A 13,743-nucleotide genomic window follows, 5' to 3' on the forward strand; every position below is an offset into this window, starting at 1 on the left:
AACAAACCCCCTTGACCATGACGTGCTTTTTGTGAATACATTGTGAGACTGGATTTTCAGATATTTTATTTAGAATTTTTGCATCTATATTCTTTGGGAGGTTGGCCTATAATTTTCACATCTCATAATGCCCTTGCTCAGTTTTGATATCAAATTATACTGGCATCAGAAAATGAGTCAGGTATTTTATTTGCTTCATCTATTCTGGAACAATTTGTATAAGAAGACAATTTTCTGTTTCTTGACGCTTTTGTGAAACGCTCCTTGAAAAATCACCAGAACCTAGTGTCTGAATGATTTTTATAAATGTTACCTAAAAGCCATTTCTTCTAGGTGTTCAAATTTATTGTCAAAAAGTTGTGCATGATAGTCCTATGATTTTTAACCTTCCTTTTGCATCTCTTTTTATGTTCCTAGTAATGCTTTGTGCCTGCTTTTTTCACCATGATCTGTCTACTCAGTTGAGTATTTTTTTTTTCTTTTTTTCTTTTTTTTTTTTTTTTTGAGACAGAGTCTTGCTCTGTTGCCCAGGCTGGGGTGCAGTGGCCGGATCTCAGCTCACTGCAAGCTCCGCCTCCTGGGTTTAGACCATTCTCCTGCCTCAGCCTCCCGAGTAGCTGGGACTACAGGCGCCCGCCACCTCGCCCGGCTAGTTTTTTGTATTTTTTAGTAGAGACGGGGTTTCACCGTGTTAGCCAGGATGGTCTCGATCTCCTAACCTCGTGATCCGCCCGTCTCGGCCTCCCAAAGTGCTGGGATTACAGGCTTGAGCCACCGCGCCCGGCCTTTTTTTTTTTTCATTAGTTTCCAAAGAAACATCTTTGGTTTTATCCATCAGCCATATTTTGTTTGTCCTTTCTGATTTCTTAATTTCTGCTCTTATCTACTGTTGATTTTCTTCTCCTTCTTGTAGGCTTACTCTCTTTTAGTTGGTTCTCTAATTGAATGATTAGCTTATTTTATAACATTTTTAAATGCATTAAAAGCTATAAATTTACTTAAAGCATTGCTTTAGCTATATCTTGTGAGTTCTGACATAAAGTGGGATTTTTTTCAATCAATTCTAAATATTTTGTCACCGCTACTATGATTTTTCTTTAATCCGTGAATTATGTTATATGTAGTTTTAGTATATCGTTGTATACATATTTATTACAAATGTCTGCTTTTAACATTACTCTTTTAAATGGCATATAGAAGGATTTTTAAGTTATCTAATTAATCTCTGTCTTTAATAAGTAATATTGTCACATTTGTTGTAAGTATTGGTATATTTATCTCTATTTTTGTTTTTTATTGATACTAGCCTCCATTTTCTCTATGTATTGATTTGTTGTTTTCGACACGGCTTTTCTTTTATATTTTTTCCCACCAATTTGGAAGTTATTATAGTATATCTCTCCATATATTTTAGCTGGTACACTTAAATTGTTAACATAATAACTGTCTATTTTTCTGACAAAGTCTAAGGTTATTTGATGTTTCCCTCCTTTTCCAGTTTTCCCCACCCTACATTCTTATCTTACATTTTAATTCAATTTTCTTAAATACAAATTTCCAATTAGTGGTTAAACACATTCACCAAAATACTTTTATTATTATTATTATTTTTGCTCAGTATTATCTCTAACAGACCACTCCTTCCCCTTTGGTTCACTTTTCTTCTTGCTAGAATATATCCCTTAGTAGCTTTCTCTGCAACCATCTGAGGGTGGTAAATCATGTTTTCTTCCAGTTCATATTCTAAAAATATCTTGGCCTCTTTTGCCCTCACTCTTGAATAATGGCTTCACAGGGTACATCGAATATGGCGTTTGCAGTTAGTTTTCTTGACACTCTGAGGCTATTTATTCATTGTCTTCTAGCACCTACTGTCACTGAGGAGACACTTGTTGCCAGTCTCATTGTCATTCTTTTGTCATAATATCTCTTTTCTTTTTGGTACCTCTAAATATTTTGTTTCATCTTTCTGCACTGCAGTAATGTTTCATCATAATTTGTGTGTGTGTGTATGTGTGTATATATATATACACACACACATATATATATACACACACACACATATATTTATCCTGCTCAGCACTCCAAGTGTTTCATTAGCTGAAAGTTCCTGCTTTTTCATCAAATCTAGAAAATTTCTAGCCATGCTTACTTCAAATATTGTTTATTTGCCATTCCCCTTGTTTTCTCCTTCCTGTGTGGTGGAATCTCAATTTCTTTTCCATATCTCTTATCTCTCATGTCTTAAGATGTTTTCTCGGTGTGCTGCATTGGAAGGAGCTTCACAATACTATCTTCCAGTTCACAAATCGTTCTCTGACCAGATTCATATTCATTTGTAATTTTTAAAAGTTCCAGGCTGGGTGCAGTGGCTTATGCCTGCAATCCCAGCACTTTGGGAGGTCGAGATGGGTGGATCACTTGAATCCGGGAGTTTGAGACCAACTTGGGCAACATGGCAAGATCCCATCTCTACAAACAATACAAAAATTAGCTGGTTGTGGTGGTTCACGCCTGCAGTCCCGGTTACCAGGGAGGTTGATGTGGTAGGATCACCTGAGCATGGGAGATTGAGGCTGCAGTGAGCTGTGATCACGCCACTGCACTCCACCAACCTGAATGACAGAGTGAGACCCTGTGTCAAAACAATAAATAAATAATGACTATATGTTTCACTTCTAGGATCTTGAATTGAGCTTTAAAAAGTGATCTGTTTTTAATTCATATCTAATTCATAATCTTTTCTTATTTTTCATGTATTTCTTTCTTTACATCTTTGAGACCTTTAGACCTTTGAGACCATAAGGTATTCTATAGACATCTCAAGGTTTCCTGTTGTTTGCATTTCATTGGGGATGAACGTCTTAACTGATAATTGTCACTTTAGTGTAAATCTTCTTCATGCTGTTCAGAACCTTCTATTGAGTGGGTCTCTCTCTCCCTCTGCCCTCTACCCGACCCCATTTGGTGGTTCTGCAGGTACCTTTTCTTTGCCCCTGAGAATCCTGGTCAGAACCACGCTGCATTGGAGGCCCCTGCTCCAGCCTGTCAAGATGCTGGGGAGAGCACAGGTGCAGTCACAGGGCAATTGGCAGCTTAGCCCAAGTCTGGACCACGTGGCTGCTCTGCCCACACTGGGACCGGCTCTTCCCGGCCTCCTTACACTCGCTCCAGGCTTCATCCATGAATCTAGCTGGGGTGTCCTGCTATGTGGGGTGCCTGGGTCCCTGTCAGTTTCAGAAACCAGATCCCTACCACTTCGAATAGACTCTTGCCCTGGAGCCCTGCATGTCCACAGCTCTGCCTCCTCCTAGCACGTGCCTCTATTTCAGGTACACGGAGTGCCTTCTTTTGGTTTAGAGCTTTGGTAAGTACTTAGTATAAATTTGATTGACCTTTGCTGTGTTGGAGAGGAGAGGACAGTTCCAAGTCTGAACTCAGTTGTAAAGTTTCCTAGCAGTCCAGCCCCACATCGCCCCACGGCCTGGCTCACTGGAGATGTCTCTGAGTAGGAATGAACGAAGCAGAGTCGGTTCCTCCCATCTCATGTATTTTAGTATTTTAGGTTACTAAGAGTCTTCTCCCTCTGAAGTTATAGAGAGGGAGCTTTCCAGTGCAAGGGAGACCCAGGGCACAGTCTGTTCCTGTAACTCCAAGGCCACCAGGAGTCCACAACCAGGCTCCCTATCCACGGGGTGGAGTGGAGCCTGCAGGAGAAGGAGGCAGGGCCCATCAGAGGCCTGATGGAAACAGGGTCCCTACACAACTGTGTCAGGGGCAAAAGCCATGAAGGGAGATAATGAGGCTGCTTTTGGATGGGCTGGTGATGCCGTCTTTCCTAATGAGATGTTAAATGAAGTGATGGCAGATACAGAATCCACTGATTTGGGAAAAGATGTTCAATGAATTTCCATCTTCAAGTGCACTTATTAGCTGCTGCCTGATGTGACAAACTGAAAAACTTGGAGATGAAATTAGTGGTGTCGGCTTGTCATGACCCAGCTCAGTCTGAGTGGATATGCGTGCGTGTGTGCGTGTGCGCGCGTGTGTGTGTGTGTGTGTGTGTGTGAGGGAGGGAGAAAGAGAGCGAGGGAGCATTTTCTTAAATAACTAGAATTCAGGGGGCTCCATATTAGAAGCATATGTAGCTGTTCCAGCTTCAGCGGCCTCAAGTCTGCCTGGGCCTCCTGCATGAGGTCATGAGTCTTAATAAAGCCACTGACCCACACATTTGGAATTGTACTAACTTTTCACAGCTAACAGCCAACACATTGCCAAGAAGCAATTCAGTTGTCGGGGATATCACATCATGCCAGAGAAAGAGAGATGGAATTCAGAAAGCCTGGGATATTGCAGGTAATTACTAAAGCATGTAGTTTATAGATCAATTTGCTCCATCTACTCAAATCCAAATAGTCTAGGACCTCAACTGCATGGAAATCTCTGAAAATATTTGTGTTAAAAGCCCCTTGGTAAACATTCCCTGTGGTGCATTTGGAGCACAGGCAATAAAAGATGTTTTGTTTCAGTGCCTTCTTCCCGTGATTTAAAAAGGAAATGGGAGAACTGTGCAGTCACACTGCCATCCCGCATGCACGTGGAATCTGCTCAGCCCCGGTGGGGCATCTATTGGTGCACCGAGGGGGAGGGCAGGGGCCCCAACACGCAACGCAATTTATATCAAAGCAAGGAGTGGCCAAGTTTTCTCCTTCTAAAAATTCAGTTGCTTTAATTTCATGTTTAAAGTGGCACAGACCCTATCCTATAAAGAGAGCATGAAAAATTGAGCAGTGTTAGACTGCACTGAGGTAATAACATCGATTAAAAAAAACCAAAAAGGGTACCTGTAATCCCAGCACTTTGGGAGGCCGAAGAGGGTGGATCACACGAGGTCAGGACTTCAAGACCATCCTGGGCGATTTGGTGCAAACCTGTCTCTATGAAAAACAGAAAAATTAGATGGGTGTAGTGGTGCATGCTTGTAATCCTAGCTGCTTGGGAGGCTGAGGCTGGAGGATCACTTAAACCTGGGAGGCAGAGGTTGTAGTGAGCCAAGATCATGCCACTGAACCCTAGCCTGGGTGTCAGAAGAAGACTCAGTCTCAAAAACAAGCAAAAAAGTTAAAAAATAAAAAATAAAAAGAGGTCGATGCTGCCATTAGCAAAAGTGCAGTTACAGTGACCAACAGTCATCCATGTTCACATCTCTTTGAAAGTTTGTATTATAAAAATGTTTATATGTATATGGCTTCTATTGGATTGAAAAGACCTGACATTGATAATGCATTTCATAACAAATATAATTTAATGATGTGATGAACACAGTGCATCCCTAATAATGTCGTGATGCTTTCATTCACACAGGAAATAATTTTAAGCTCAGGTCATGTGTTTTAAACTGTGTTGGAGGCAGGGGCACTGTGGAGAACGTGCAGTAGAAGCTCTCTAACCTCACTGAATTTTCATTCTGGCGAGGGGGAGGGTGAAAAAAACCACTATACTCATCATTTTTAAAGATGGAGGGGGCCACCAGCTCAGGAATGTAGGAGACCCCCAGAAGCTGGAAAGGGCAAGGAGGTAGATGCTCCCCTTTTGTCTCCAGAGAAACAAGTCAACAAAGGAGGTTATTTCAAGTGATGATCATTGCTGGAGAATAATCACAAAGGGAGGTGACGGGTGTGTATATGGGGTGAGGCAGCTCTGAACCCATGTCTTCCCCATGGCAGGTTCTCCGTTCTGTCTCTCAGTACCCCCAGTTCTTCATTCATGAGGCTTATTGCCATTCGCTTTCCATGAGCCCCATGTGGACAGGGGCTTTATCCATCTCCTTTGCTTGGTCATCTCTGGGTCCAACATCCAGCCTGCCTGTGGCCATTAACATTCTGCATGAAGGGACCAGTCTACCAATGGAAACTTTGGCTGCCTGCTCTTGTCTCGGGATGACTTCAGAATTATCGTAATCCTGTTCTTTTTAATCATTTCCACCATTCTGCTGTATGCAGTTTATGTTACAATTATACGTTGGCGACTACATCTTTAATTGTCCTCTACTCATTTCATGGATCACTAGGAACCTTTTTCCCCCCAACTAAATTACTTCTCAAGGGCAAGGATATGTCTTCAATTTCTTTATAACTCCTCACCATCAACGCATTTGAGCACTAATGTCTGGGCCGAGCCCAGTGCTCAATCCATACTTGCCAACATCGTAGAATGTGTATTATTCCCTGCACAGTCAGTGGGGCTCTGCCGCTGGAAGAGAGAGGAAGCTTGGATAATTGAAATATCCCCATTTCAGATATTACCGACTAAGGTTAGGTAAGGGCAAGTCAGACTGACTTTCATATCTTGGGGTTTTATTTCCTGCTGTTTCTTGTACGTATTCTTTCAGAAAACCTTAAGAAGGAAAAGTCTGGGCCACAGAGAAAACAGGGAGGTGAAGAAAGATTCTCAAATGTTTTTCTTCAGAAGTCAAGAGATTGCTCTAATCAGTTTCAAGAAACAGCAACAACAGAACCCAAAGGCCATGATGAATCTGTTATGTTCTCTCTCCCTCTTCCCTCCTCCTCCTTCCTTCCCTCCCACTCTCCTTTTGGACACAATCAGCTCCAAGTGGAATAAACAAGGAAAATGATGCTTAGGTGGTTTCCACAAAAACTAATGTGCTGATCACCATGAATGTGCTGGGAATTCAGGATGCACAAGGCCTCCAGGAGTTCATGCCTGCTGGACTTGACAAGTGGACGAGTTGGGTGTTAAAGAAGTAGCTGCAAATGAGATGGAACACACAGTATCTGGGTGGAGTGGGATGAGCCTCTTAGACATGGCAGGTTGGGATTCAAGCACAGAGAGCCCTTGGGTTCTCTGCCAGGACACAAGCATCCTCTTGCTACTCTTGTCCTCTCCCTCAGGCAAAATTTTTCCCTTTCTTCATGTTCTGCCCTGCCACAGACCTTTCTCTAACACCCGAAAATGACTGGTCTTGCCTTTAGCATTTTTTAGTCCTTATCACACAACAAAAGATTGGCTGCTATTTTATCTCCATTCAGAGAGAGGCAGTGTGGCAGGGCGGACGGGCTATCCATGTAGATCAATAAGACATGGCCTTGACATTTACCGGCTATTAGATCTTGGCTGAGTTACTCAATGTCTTCTGACTTCCATTTCCCCTTCTGCTAAATGGAAACAGTAATTACCACCCACTGGGTGAGAAAGAAGATCCAGTGGGTTAAGGCTGGCAAAGCGTCTTGCAGATTAGAGAGTGCTCTCTGAATGTTAGCTAGTTATCATGACTGTGGGTTGGTTTCTATCACCAAGGAGTCTAAAATGTAGTTAGAGAGGCAGAGTTCTATTTTGTGCTTCTAATGAGTCTGAACTATCAGGAGAACAGAACAGGTGGTCATCTTTTGATAGATGAGTATAGGGTATGAATCTATTCCACAAACATTTATTAACCAAACACCTGCTACAGAAACCCTCTGTTTGACCCTGCAGACAACATAAAAATGAGCAAAATAGCATCTCAATATAATCACTTTCTTTTTTCTTTCAGGGAAATCCCATTTTGTCTGATGATATTTGTGGTTGGCAGAATAATGCTCTCCCAAAGATGTCTATGTCCTCATTCTTGGAACCTCGCATATGTGACCTTACATAGCAAAGGAGAATGAAGATTGCAGATAGAATTAAGGCTGTTCAGCTAACCTTGAACTGGGGAGAGGATCATGAATGACCCACGTTGGCCCAAAGTAATCTTTAGGGTCTTTAAAAGTGGAGGAGGAAATTGGAAGAAACAGTCAGAGAGAGAGAAGCATGAGAAAGACTTGGCCCAATGTTGCTGGTTTTAAAGATGGAGGGGGCCACCAGCTCAGGAATGTAGGAGACCCCCAGAAGCTGGAAAGGGCAAGGAGGTAGATGCTCCCCTTTTGTCTCCAGAGGAATGCAGCTCTGCTGCTGATGCAGGATGTTTTACTTCTTTGCTTAGCTAGGTCCAGGTTCTTGTCTCACAACCAGGAAGAATTAGGCACACAAACACTTCAAGACTAAGTGGAATAGACTTTATTAAATGAAATGAAAGCTCACAGCAAAGAGAGGGTTCCTGAAAGCAGGTTCCTGGTTGCCCCATTCCCAATTGAATACCAGGGTGTGAGAGTGTGTGTGTGTGTGTGTGTGTGTGTGTGTGTATATACACACACACACGGGGCCAGGTTCCCTATTTGTATAAGGCACAAATTCCTGGTGGCTCTAACCCATCACCCCTGTGTGCATGCAGGCCCTTAGTCCACTGTGTGCCCCACTGTGCAAATTCCTTTATCTGCACAAAACATCTGGTATAAGCACTTGTGGGACAGGTCAGAGGTTCTCTAGGGACACTTCCCTTAATGTCTGCCTAAAGCAAGTTGGCTAACTCCTTTCACTGCCACCTTGATTTCAGCCCAGAGAGACCCATTTCAGACTTTGACCTCCAGAACAATGAGATAATAAACTTGGGCTATTTTCACTACAATCTTGCAGTAATCTATTATAGGAGCGATAGGAAAAAAACCACTATACTCATCATGCTCTTCTTTTCAAACATTTATTTCATTCAGCCAATGTGTATTGAGTGCTTACTTTGTAACAGCCATGGATAAGTACTCAACATGAAATGATAGCTGGGGACCAGACGTGATTGGTCCCTGGCCTCACGGAGCTTACAGTCTAGCTGAGAATACAATGTTAATCAAATAGGGGGGAGATTAGCAATTGTCACGAGGCTGAACAGAATGGGTACATGGCTCATGTCTTCTATTATCCCAGGCAATTTAGCAATGTTTCAGAAAATCACCCTGAGCCCAATCTGCCGGCTCTCATCCAGTCACTTCGTCCTCCAAGGATCAGAGAAAGGCAGGGACAGAGTTGGCAGCAGAGGCAACCTTGTCCCCAAAGTGCTGGAGTACCTATTCATCAGAGTGAAGCACTTGACCAACGCCTCTTGACATTCCACCTCTGACCCTTTTGAGGCCAGCTGGATTGGCCAGGCTACTTCCTTCTGTCTTTTTTTTTTTTTCCTGCACTGTCAATCAATAGAAAAGACATCAGAGACATTTACGAAGCACAACTAATCAGTTAAGCATTCAATTAATTAGGCAATCATTTTTCTGCACTTGATTTTCATTACAGTGAGTTTATTTTCGTTTCTTGTGTAGGAAAAAACAGGTGCTCACATTTAGCTTCATCAGCTTCCTGTTGCCGTTGGATTCACGTGTTATTTTAAAAATAGGTTTATTTTAGGGGAAAATGTGACCTGGGAAAACCCACTTGTATTTACTCCCCAAGGTTGCTGCTTTTGTTGTGGTGTTGGTGGTGGTTTTTTCCCCTGCAACACTGGGACAGTTTAAAAACATAAATGAAGCTGTATCACATTCCATCCACCATTGCTGAAGCCTTTGTTCCTTCTCACAAATTACGCCTTTTCCTTTCTCAGAGAGGAAAGAGGCCTAAATTTACCTTTACTAGGAGCCTCTGAAACAGGTTGGCCCCAATATGGGTGGTGGTTAACATTATTTCCTAAGAGGCGACTCTGTTCCCCCACTGACAGCTTCCAGGCCCCTCCCAGGGGGCTCAGAACTGCAGGAAACCCAGACCCAGTGGCATAAGGCTGGCCGCGAGCCCAGGTGCAAACCCAGAATCATGACCTGCATACACACGTTTCTCACTGCCTCCAGGATCAAATCCTCCATTCCGAGGCTCACAGGTCTGGGGATGAAAATGCTGCTCCCTGAATTGCAATTGTCTTTGTGGTGCAAATAACAGACTTAACGATATTCATGTTAATTACTTTTCCCAAGTGTCATTCTAAAGGGAAGAAATATACCAGTCTGCTTTCCGTTTTCAGATGATGTTGGTGGGCTTGTCCTCCAGCCCAACTGCACTTGTGAGGTCTTTAAAGCACAAGTGAAGATGGTTAAGGTGCCCCTCTCCATCTCTCCCTCTCTTGTCTATTTTCCCTTTGTTTGTGATAGGAAGGGTTAATGTAAAAATAGATGTTCTCCAGGCATCATAGAGTTCCTCTTTAGGTTCCCATGGAAACCGAGCAGCGCAAGTATGTGAAGAATTTTTTTAAGTTAGCCCAAGATTTTATCCTCCAAAGATTTAGGGTCATTCTGCCTTATGGTTTGGGGAAAAATTTTTAAAGATTTTAAAAAAGTAATTAATAAAATATCTTCACCTGCTCTCCATCCTCCCCCACCTATTCACAGAGCATTCTTTTATTTAAAGTGTCCAACATAAAGGTTATTTTGTGACATTTCAAATAATGCAACCCCTTAAGGGTATTTTTTTAAAAGTCCTTTTGCAACAAAGTTTCTTCTACCCAAACTCAGAAGAAGGAAACAAAAGAGATATTTCTTTCCTTCCATTTAAAGTAATTAGGAATTGCTGCTGGGGTTAGATTATGAGAAACTGTCCACCAAGGAAACAAGTTTGATCACCACCCCTGAACTGCAGTGATGACATCCCATGGGGACACACAGGACAAACAAAATACTGAGAAACCCGAGGTTCTTGCTCTGCCCTTGGAGCTCCGAGTTGCCAGTTGCGGCTGCTTCTTGCTGCTCCTTTTCAGTTCAGATAAATTGCACTTGGTCAAAGGAAATGTCCTAAGGGCATTGCAGCTGCAGCTGGAGAATGAAGAAGACATACAATTAGGGCTTTTGTCACTGTTGCTTGATTTCATTAAAGGGCATTAGTTCTCTGTGAGATGTATGGGGTCGGAGAGGACAGGAGCCAGCAGCTCCCAGTGCAGCAGCAAGGCTGGCCCAGGTGACCACCTGGAGCATCGTTTCTGCTGCCACATGCGTGGGCTGCACCGTGCCCTGCTCAGCCGTACCCTGCTCCATCTCCCTCGCCAGGCCTGAGACCAGCCCCCCGTGTGTTGTGACTCCTGAGGTCTCTCAGCTGTCCCTCAGCTCCCAGGAGAATTGCGCTCCACTGCAGAAGCCGCCTGATGGGGAGGCTGACCCCTCTCCAGGACTGACCGGTAAAGATACAAAGGTCCCCTTGCAGCAATGGTGGAGCACCCTGCAGAGCAGTTTGGGCTCTGGCCTCTCCTTTGAGATCAGGCCAAGGCCTGAGTCATCCTGGCTTGAGGTGGGATGAAGGTCTCCTCTACCTCCAGGTTCCTTCCTTCCCTCCTTTATAGGTTTATCCTGACAGTAACTTCTCCCCAGGTCAGAAGATCTCTTAGGCTCTGTTTCTAGGGAGCCTGACCTGCTGCCAATGCTCCTAGCTAGATTTTGTAAGGTAAAGATACCCTTTTGTATGGGTTGAGTTATGTCTCCTTAAAGGATGTCAAATTCCTGACCGCTACTATCTGAGAATGTGACCTTATTGGAAATTGGATCTTTGCAGATCACCAAGTTGACAAGAGGTCACTGAGGAAGGCCTTACTCTAATAAGAAATGTCAAAGGTCAATGTCAAAGGACAAATCAAGTGTTTAAGGTCAATGCCAAAGGACAAATCAAATGTGAAAGTCCATGTCAAAGGTCATATCAAATGTGTAAGGTCAGTGCTAAAGGACAAATCAAATGTCAATGGTCAATGTCCAAGGACACAAGTGTGTTCCTGACAAGGTCTCTCTCATTGACCAAGCTTTTGTCTGCCTTGGCCACCCCCAGTTGCAGCCCAGTTGCAGCAGGAGCCCTGCTGAGTCCACAGTGAGAGTCCCTGTCCACGGAGTCTCCTCTTGGTGTTTCCATCCACCAGCCCCTCATGGGCTCCCAGACCGCAAATTCCAGGTGCCTTCATTGCATTTGGCATTGATCTCAGTCTCCCTCTTCCATTGCAGTGGTCTTGAATAAAGTCCCCTTACTGTTTTACCAAGCGACAGGGTAAGCGTTCAACAAACATCTTATACAAAGAGGAAACCTGGCACAGAAGTGGACACGCACTCAGAGGGAAAATGTCATGTGACAATGAAGGCAGAGATCAGGTGATGCATCTGCAAGCTGAGCAACCCCAGGAATTGCCAAAAACCACCAGGAGCTGGAGAGGCCTAGACAGACCCTCCCATGGAGCCTCAAGGGAGCCTGCCCTGCCCATGCCTTGATCTCTGACGTCCGACCTCAAGAACCATGAGATAACCCATTTCTGTTGGTGAAGACTCTCAGTCTGTGGTCCCCTGTCCTGGCAGCCCTGGGAACCTGACCCCCGGTCTCTCTGCATCCCTGGCATCGCCCTGCCTCCCCCTCTTGTTCTCCAGTGAACCTGACACACTCTCAGTGAGACAGCCAGGTGGCAGGGGGTCCTCAGAGAAACTCCAGCCAGCCTGCTCACTGGGAATGCACATTGAAGTGGAGCCACAGGAGTTGGCGCTGTTTGTAGCAGGGAGGAGCCCGGCCACTCCTCCTCCTGGTTGGAAGCTGGGATTTATTCTGTGAGGCAGGAAGCCTATAATGGGGAGATTGTTGTTCTGCTGAGTCCCTGTTCCCCCTTTATTTTCTTTTTTGCCCAATAAATGCTATTATTCTTACCCTTCAAATTGGTCTTCGAGCCTAATCTTTCATGGCCATGTGACAAGGACACTGTCTTTAGCTGAGCTAAGGAAAAGTCCTGCAGCATCAGAAGACTGACTCCCAGCTCCTTTGTTCCAAGAGCTGAGCGTCCTCATGGATTGTGCAGAGGAGGTCAGCACAGGTGATCCAGAGGACTGAGGCTGTTGGAGGGGGACCCCAGGGGCAGATATCAGGGGCTGCATCCAGAACTAGGCCACCTGGGCATCCTTCTGAGGCAGGTTTCTCTCCACGTGCACGACGTGGCCCTTCCACACAGCTGTCACAAGCCAGGAGGCTCACATGCTCTTGGGACTCTCGGGCCATTATGGGTCCCTAAGGGTAGTGCAGGCTGAGGTTGCGCTTCCCCGCCAGCCCAGCACAATAACAGTAACAGTAACATGCTTCTCCAGACCAAAGAGGCTGCTCTCAGTGTAATAAACGATGGCAGGGACTTCGAAATGTGCTTTTCCAGTGAACAACAATGTTTGCAGCATGTAGTCATCAGGCACACCTAATTGGCTCCCGAAAGTGTTATGTTGTGAATTAAGATGACTGACGGGGAAATATCAGTTGTATTAACATTCTCCCTTCGGATGATAATTTTATGTCTATAAGGACGAATTACAAAGAACTTAATGAAGGCGTCAGTCCAGAATGATGGGGTCCTTTTAGCAAAGCCTACTTCATTCCCTCGCTGTGTGTGTGGAGGTTTGATCTCTGCGTGGGGCATGGTTTCCACGTTCTGGACATGATTGGGCAAAAAGTCACGAGAATAGGCTGCTTGGTTTCAGGCTGACTGTGTAAAAGCCTCACTGGCTCAAGGAGGGATTCTCCTGGGCCCGGCGGCAGCGAGTGAAATAGTGGCAGTGTGGCCGTGGAAGATGGTTCGGGGCATCCAGACATCAGCAGTGGGGCTGATGGGACTCACACCCACCCCATCACGACTTCATCTCCCAGGAAAATGTCCTCTGGAGCTGGGACGGTTCTCCCTTTGCTTCGGTCCCCGTTTCCTGCTCGTGTTCTGCTGAGGAGCCTGTGCAAAGGGCCCGTTGCCTCTCCCCAGCCGCTTGCGATGACTCGTCCCTGGGAAGTCCCCCACTTCCCGCACATTCCTCTCTAGAAATTCCTTCTCTCTGCAGCGATCTGGTCCTGTTTTCAAAAGGTGAGGTGCATTTTCAATTTTCAGCTGGCACCTAAGCTTCTGGCAGT

This window comes from Macaca thibetana, chromosome 1 (genome assembly GCF_024542745.1).
Source record: "Macaca thibetana thibetana isolate TM-01 chromosome 1, ASM2454274v1, whole genome shotgun sequence".
NCBI classification, from domain to species: domain Eukaryota; kingdom Metazoa; phylum Chordata; class Mammalia; order Primates; family Cercopithecidae; genus Macaca; species Macaca thibetana.